We start from the raw sequence: 7,768 nt of genomic DNA on the forward strand, positions 1-7,768 counted from the left end.
AGCAGTTTTTTGCCAAACGTCAGTCCTCACTATTTCCAAACAGGTCAGGTGATGTAATTATTTCAGTGCCTCAGACATTGCCACAGGTGTTCTAACTATAGGATATCCTGAAATCATGACTTGTTGGGGGGTCATGAGGACTGTTGCTTGGGAAAGACTGACATGGAGATTAGTCCATCAGATATTCAAAACAGAAAAGTCACTGTAGCATTTCAGGACTGTGCAATCAGCAGCTAGGCGGCAGCTATTTCACATTTAGTTTTGCTTCCTCCTAGCCTTACGAGTGTGATGATGTATCCATTTGCTCATGCCCCCAGTGCACCGGCTGTGCCAAGGTTGATGACCGGCTTCTGAGTCTTCCTTCTTCCACCTAAAACAGTGTCAAATAGCTGACTGAGAGCAGTGTGTGCTGCATTCTTCCTCCTCTATGGTCTTTTGCCTGCCTGTCAGCCTGCTGCAGTTTCCTATAGGGACACAGCCATGATTGGTGGAACAATCATAGCCTACACTACGTGTGTGTATATATATCTGTCTGTAGAACGGTGACTGAGCTAAAGTGAAAAATTAATTACGGGGCCATATGATAACTTTATGGGACTAGACATTCTTTATTTATCTCTGTCAAAGGGTCAAACTCAGCACATTACCACTTCCAGCATGCCATGAGTCTGCAGCTGTTAGGGCATAGTGATGCTAGAACTTGTAGTTCTATCAAAATGTTTGTCTTCCAGATATGTTGAGATTTTCCTAGAACTACAGCTTTCAGGTTGCAAGCCAGACCATATGGCCTTAGACATAAAGGGGTTTTGTCATTGCAACAGAAACCTGTCCACCGGCTGGAACTGGCCTAAAATAAAATAAAAGTGCAAACTCACATCCTGGGCCGGTGCTGGCTTCCAAGTAGATGGGCTGGCAGAAGTCAAATGTCTGCTGTGACCAATTAGAGGCTGCAGAGTCACCATCAGCATTCCTGGCAGCACTCACATCCTGGGCATCATGATGTCATAAGTTTGGGATGGTGACATCACAGCCTCTGATTGGCTGTAGCGGTCACCTGACTTGCACCAGTTGTCTACCCAAAAGCTGATGCTGGGCCCATCGGTGACTCTCAGCTGTGTTCCATGCTCTTTTTTTTTATTTTAAGCCAGTCCTAACAGGTGGATTAGGCTTTTGTTGTAATGACGAGACTCATTTAACCCCTTAATGACCATACTATTATGTACATTAATGAGCAATTTTTTATATTTTTGTTCATATTTTATATCATTATGTTCCAAAAAACATAGCATTTTTATTTTTTCCAATTTCATAGCCATACAAGGGCTCGTTTTAAGAGGGACGAGTTTTATTTTTTAATGGAACACTTTGAAATACATATAATGTATTGTTTAACTTTTATTTAAAAAAAACAGGAGGGGGTGAAAAAAAGAGAAAATATTTGTTTCTTTAAATTTCACAGTTTTTTACTTTCATATTACCTTTAGGGCGCCCACCCACTGGCGTTTTTTTTTCCCTGCGAAATTCGCAGCACTTTTTTCTGCAGGGGTCTATGGCACTTGTAATGTTAAAATTGCGATCGCGGAAAATCGCAATTTACCTCGAATCGCGGTAAATTTCGATTTTTCCGCGATCGCGATTTTAACATTACAAGTCCCATAGACCCCTGCAGAAAAAAAGTGCTGCGAATTTCGCAGGGAAAAAAAAACGCCAGTGGGTGGGCGCCCTTAGTCTGCAGGTCAATACAATTATGGTGATACCAAATTTATATAGTTTTTCACTAGAGATGAGCGAACGCGTTCGTCCGAGCTTGCTATTCGTGCGAATATTAGGGTGTTCGGGATGTTCGTTATTCGTAACGAACACCATGCGGTGTTCTGGTAAATTAAACTTTCTTCCCTGAGACGTTAGCGCTTTTTTTTGGCCAATATAAAGACAGGGAAGGCATTACAACTTCCCCCTGCAACGTTTAAGCCCTATACCACCCCCCTGCTGTGAGTGGCTGGGGAGATAAGGTGTCCGCCTGATATGAAAGTCTGCCCCTCCCGCTGCTCGCTATGGATGCATTCTATATGCGCTCAATGGGGCCAGCGGCAGCAGCGCTGACCCCATTGAGAACATATAGAAGACAAATCCTTCTTCTCTGGCACAGCTGTAACAGCTGTAGCAGAGAAGAACGATGTTTGCCCATTGAATTCAATGGAACCGGCAATACAGCCGACTCCACTGAATGCAATGGGCTGCCGGCGATCGCAGGATGAATGGTCGGAAAGGGGTTAAATATATAACCCCTTTCCTGCAATTCATCCAGAAATGTGTTACAATAAAAATATATACCGGCGTATAAGGCGACCGGGCGTATAAGACGACCCCCCAACTGTCACCTTATACGCCGGTAATACAGTGGAGCAAAGAATAAAAAGCATTACTTACGTTTTTAGATGATCTGCGGCGCTCCTGCAGGCTGTCACTCCCTCCTGGTCCACGCCAGACAAGCTTTCTCCACGAAAGACTTTAAATCCCTGCCTCCAGAAGCACATGTGCCTTCAGCCAATCACAGCCAATGACAATGATGTCATTGAATGGCTGTGATTGGCTGTGTTTCTGGAGGCGGGGATTTCAAGCCTTGAAATCCCCGCCTCCAGAAACACAGCCAATCACAGCCATTCAATGACATCATTGTCATTGGCTGTGATTGGCTGAAGGCACATGTGCTTCTGGAGGCAGGGATTTAAAGTCTTTCGTGGAGAAAGCTTGTCTGCCGTGGACCAGGAGGGAGTGACAGCCTGCAGGAGCACCGCAGATCATCTAAAAACGTAAGTAATGATTTTTATTCTTTGCTCCACTGTATTACCGGCGTATAAGGTGACAGTTGGGGGGTCGTCTTATACGCCCCGTCGCCTTATACGCCAGTATATATTTTTAGTGTAACACATTTCTGGATGAATTGCAGGAAAGGGGTTATATATTTAACCCCTTTCCGACCATTCATCCTGCGATCGCCGGCAGCCCATTGCATTCAGTGGAGTCGGCTGTATTGCCGGTTCCATTGAATTCAATGGGCAAACATCGTTCTTCTCTGCTACAGCTGTTACAGCTGTGCCAGAGGAGGACGATCTTTATGCTGACAGTGGGGGGGGGGGGGGCACTCTTGCCGCTATTGTGGCTTAATAGTGGGACCTGTGAACTTGAGATGCAGCCCACCATGTAGCCCCTCGCCTGCCCTATCCGTCACTGTGTCATTCCCATCACTTTCCTGAATTGCCCAGATTTTCACACATGAAAACCTTAGCGAGCATCGGCGAAATACAAAAATGTTCCGGTCGCCCATTGACTTCAATGGGGTTCGTTGTTCGAAACGAACCCTCGAGCATCACGGGAAGTTCGTTACGAATAACGAACACCCGAACATTTTGGTGTTCGCTCATCTCTATTTTTCACAATATAAAGACTTTTTTTTAAAACAAAACTATATTTGCATCACTGCATTACAAGAACCCATAATATCTTTACTTTTCTGACAACTGAGCATGGTGAGGTCTTATTTATTACTGGACATGTTATAGTTTCTATTGGTACTATTTTGGTGTATGTGACTTTTTGATCTTTTTTTTATTGCACTTCTGGGAAAGGGATGAAGGAAAAATAGAAATTGTTGTCTTGTTTTTTATGCCAGTCACTATGCCGGATAACAGTCATAACATTTTTATCATTATGCGCCGTTACAAATGTGCCGATACCTAATATTGTATGTGTGGGCATTATTTGTTCCATAAAAAGGGGAAAAAATTCATTGTGTATTTTTTTTTCTGAAAGATCTAAGTTCAGTAGTTGTTCATGTTGAATATGTTCATGTCAATATCTATTCTGGTTCCTGCTTTTAAAGTACATTATGTATGTTATGTCTCTCCATTCCCAAATGTAAATAATCCACTTTTTCAATACAAACAAATCTTAAAATACTTGTGCTGTTACTATGATGGCATCCTACATATTTAATGAGAAAGGGACAAACATCTCCAGTACTTATAGATCTCACATGTTCTTAAAGCTAGACAAACATAGGTTGAATCATGTTACCAATATAGTAAAATCCATAGGGGCAAAATACCACATAGACTACATACTTAGATTTACAGGTTATAAAATAGACCTCATGGGTAACAACTAGAGATGAGCGAGCACCAAAATGCTCGGGTGCTCGTTACTCGAGTCGAACTTTCAGTGATGCTCGAGAGTTCGTCTCGAGTAACGAACCCCATTGAAGTCAATGGGTGACTCGAGCATTTTTGTATATCGCCGATGCTCGCTAAGGTTTTCATTTGTGAAAATCTGCAAAACACAAGAAAGTGATGGAAACGATACAGAAACGAATAGGGCAGGCGAGGAGCTACATTTTGGGCTGCATCTCAAGTTCCCAGGTCCCACTATTAAGCCACAATAGCGGCAAGAGTGAGACCCCCCCCCCCCCCCACTGTCAGCGTAAAGATCGTTCTCCTCTGCCACAGCTGTAACAGCTGTGGAAGAGAAGAACGATGTTAGCCCATTGAATTCAATGGAGCCGGCAATACAGCTGGCTCTATTGAAAGCAATGGGTTGCCGGCGTACGCGGGATGAATTGTCGGGAAGGGCTTAAATATATAAGCCCTTCCCTACAATTCATCCAGAAATGTGTAAAAATGAAAAATATATATATACTTACCTGGTCCCGGCAGAACGATGTTAGCCCATTGAATTCAATGGAGCCGGCAATACAGCCGACTCCATTGAAAGCAATGGGCTGCCGGCGATCGCGGGATGAATTGTCGGGAGGGGGTTAAATATATAAGCCCTTCCCGACAATTCATCCAGAAATGTGTAAAAATAAAAAATATATATATACTTACCTGGTCCCGGCAGACGGAGTTCAGCGCGGCAGGCTGCAGTTCTCCTGAACTGCTCTGAACAGCTGTGAGTAGTATTCAGCAGCCGGGGATTTAAAATCCCCGCCTGCTGAATGAGATGCCTCTGATTGGTCACAGCCTGACCAATCAGAGGCATCCCTCACTCACACCCATTCATGAATTCATGAATGGGTGAGTGAGGGCTGCCTCTGATTGGCTCAGCGCAGGGACAGCTGAGAGCTGCCCCTGAGCCAATCAGAGGCAGCCCTCACTCACCCATTCATGAATTCATGAATGGGTGTGAGTGAGGGATGCCTCTTATTGGTCAGGCTGTGACCAATCAGAGGCATCTCATTCAGCAGGCGGGGATTTTAAATCCCCGGCTGCTGAATACTACTCACAGCTGTTTAGAGCAGTTCAGGAGAACTGCAGCCTGCCGCGCTGAACTCCGTCTGCCGGGACCAGGTAAGTATATATATATTTTTTATTTTTACACATTTCTGGATGAATTGCAGGGAAGGGCTTATATATTTAACCCCTTTCCGACAATTCATCCCGCGATCGCCGGCAGCCCATTGCTTTCAATGGAGTCGGCTGTATTGCCGGCTCCATTGAATTCAATGGTCAGTGCTCGTTTAATCGAGACGAGTACCGCGTGGTGCTCGTCTCGAGTAACGAGCATCTCGAGCACCCTAATACTCGAACGAGCATCAAGCTCGGACGAGTATGCTCGCTCATCTCTAGTAACAACACCTAAACAAAGATAATGCAACTTCACCAAAAGTTGACAGATAGAGCACTAGCTACATTTATAATTAAACCCACTCTTCACCAAATCAAAGATTACATTTTTAGAGGGACATAAAGATTTAAGTTTCCTCACCATAATCACGTACAGGGCATGATCTTTCTCAATTATGTGCCAGTTATTATTAATAGTGGACCAGGTAATGGAAATCATCGAACTACATTTAAATGTTAGTACAACATTTTAATAAAGCGAGTCAAAGGTCGCCCAACAATATTTGTGTTACCATGAGGCCGGTCAGGGACCCCGGGTGGCGGTGGCGTGGTTAGCCGTGGCGTTCTGGGATGGTGTTGCGCCCACGTTCGTGTTGGCGAGCGGCGGCGCTGTGCTCCGGTGTGCGGGCGCAGCACGCTCACTCTATCTCTGTGAGTTATAGTGGTTGGCTGAGAACTCCGGTCAGCCGGTTTGATTGGTCTCCGGCCAAGGGGCGGAGACTCCTGAAAATAGTCTGGCAGCTGCGGATAGCAGTTGCCAATTATTGGTTCCGTTCCCTGTGTGTTTGACTTCGGTCCTGCTTCAGTGGAAGTTACCTTGTCTCGATCCAGCTCTGCCTGTGTTCTGTGGTTTCCTGTTGTGTTGGTTTATTGCATCTGCCTAGCCTGTCAGTACTAGTAAGTTGTCATCTGCACAGGTATGGCGGTTCTTTCCTGTCCTGCCACTAGGCAGCATAGGGTCAGTGTTGGCAGCCTGGACCTGTCCACCTTTGGGGCTATCTCCAGGAAGGGACATTGGCATGGGTGAGTGTCAGGGAGCCCCGCACAATGCGTATCTGTGCACACTACTAGTACTGTAACATAATAACTGGCCTAAAAAAATATTTTCCTGCGTTTTTTTGTAGTGGGATTCACGGTGTGAATGGAGTCCTACAATACGATTACCAGTAAGATCCGTGACCTGGCCGGGATAGTTCAGGACCTATCGGGCGTCTCAGCCATCATGAGCAGTGGTTGGTTGTGCCAGCTGATCCAGTACCTGAACCAAAATGCCCATTACCCAAGGTGTTCTCGGGAAACCGGAAAAAATTCTTTGTCTTCCGGGAGGCTTGTAAGTTGTTTTTGTTTGCCGCCTCGTTCCTCTGGGTCCAAGCCCCAATGGGTGGGGGTTGTCATGTCTCTGCTCAGAGAAAGGCCTCAGTCATGGGCCTATTCTTTACCGGCTGAGTCCGCTTGTTTGCAGTCGGTAGACTCTTTTTTCATTGAGCTCTGGAATATTTTTGATGAACCCGATCATGCAGGTTATGCAGTCAGTAAGTTGTTGGCCTTACACCAGGGGCACCAGTCGGCAGAAGAATATTGCTGTAGTTTCAGGCAGTATTCAAGTGAATCTGCATGGAACGACTGTGCGCTCAAAGATTTATTTTTGGTAGGCCTGTCTGATGCCGTAAAAGATCTATTGCTGTCCTAGCCGTCACCCGCTACTTTGAATCAGGCTATGTAATTGGCAGTCAGAGCTGATCGTAGACTCAGGTCTAGAAGTGAAGCTAAGCTAGAGTACCGTCAAGAACGTGGTGCTAAGTCTCTGGCGACTTCTGCAGCCTGTACCCCATTGTCAACCCCCAGAATTGATTGTGTGGAAGTGGACCGGTTGAGTCCTGGAGAGCGGAGGCGGTTCCGAGTTTCTAACCAACTCTGTTTCTGCTGTGGCAAGGCTGGTCATCGCATCGCGTCCTGCCAGGAAAGGCAGCTATGGAAGTAGCAGGTAAACTTTAGCTCCTAGGTGACTATCGGGAGGGTCATCTAGGAGGTCAGGCACTCCCTAAATTACTGGTGCCTTGTAGTGTGTCTTACAAGGCTTTTCACAGGGTGGGAGGGGCATTTATTGATTTTGGGTCGGCCACAAACCTTATCCATTTGCAGTTCGTAAGACCACTGTTATCAAGTTTTACCGCGTTACGTTTGCCGATCCACTTTACCAGTATCGATGCAACCCCTCTGTCCTCAGGGCTAGTGCATTGGAGGACACCAGAACTTTGGTTCATGGTGGGTGCATTACATTCTGAGGTTATTTCATTTTTGGTCATGGATAAGATGTCCGTGGATATTGTTCTGGGATTGCCGTGGCTAAAGACACACAATCCTCA

The sequence above is a fragment of the Eleutherodactylus coqui genome, chromosome 9, assembly GCF_035609145.1.
Source record: "Eleutherodactylus coqui strain aEleCoq1 chromosome 9, aEleCoq1.hap1, whole genome shotgun sequence".
Taxonomy (NCBI): Eukaryota; Metazoa; Chordata; class Amphibia; order Anura; family Eleutherodactylidae; genus Eleutherodactylus; species Eleutherodactylus coqui.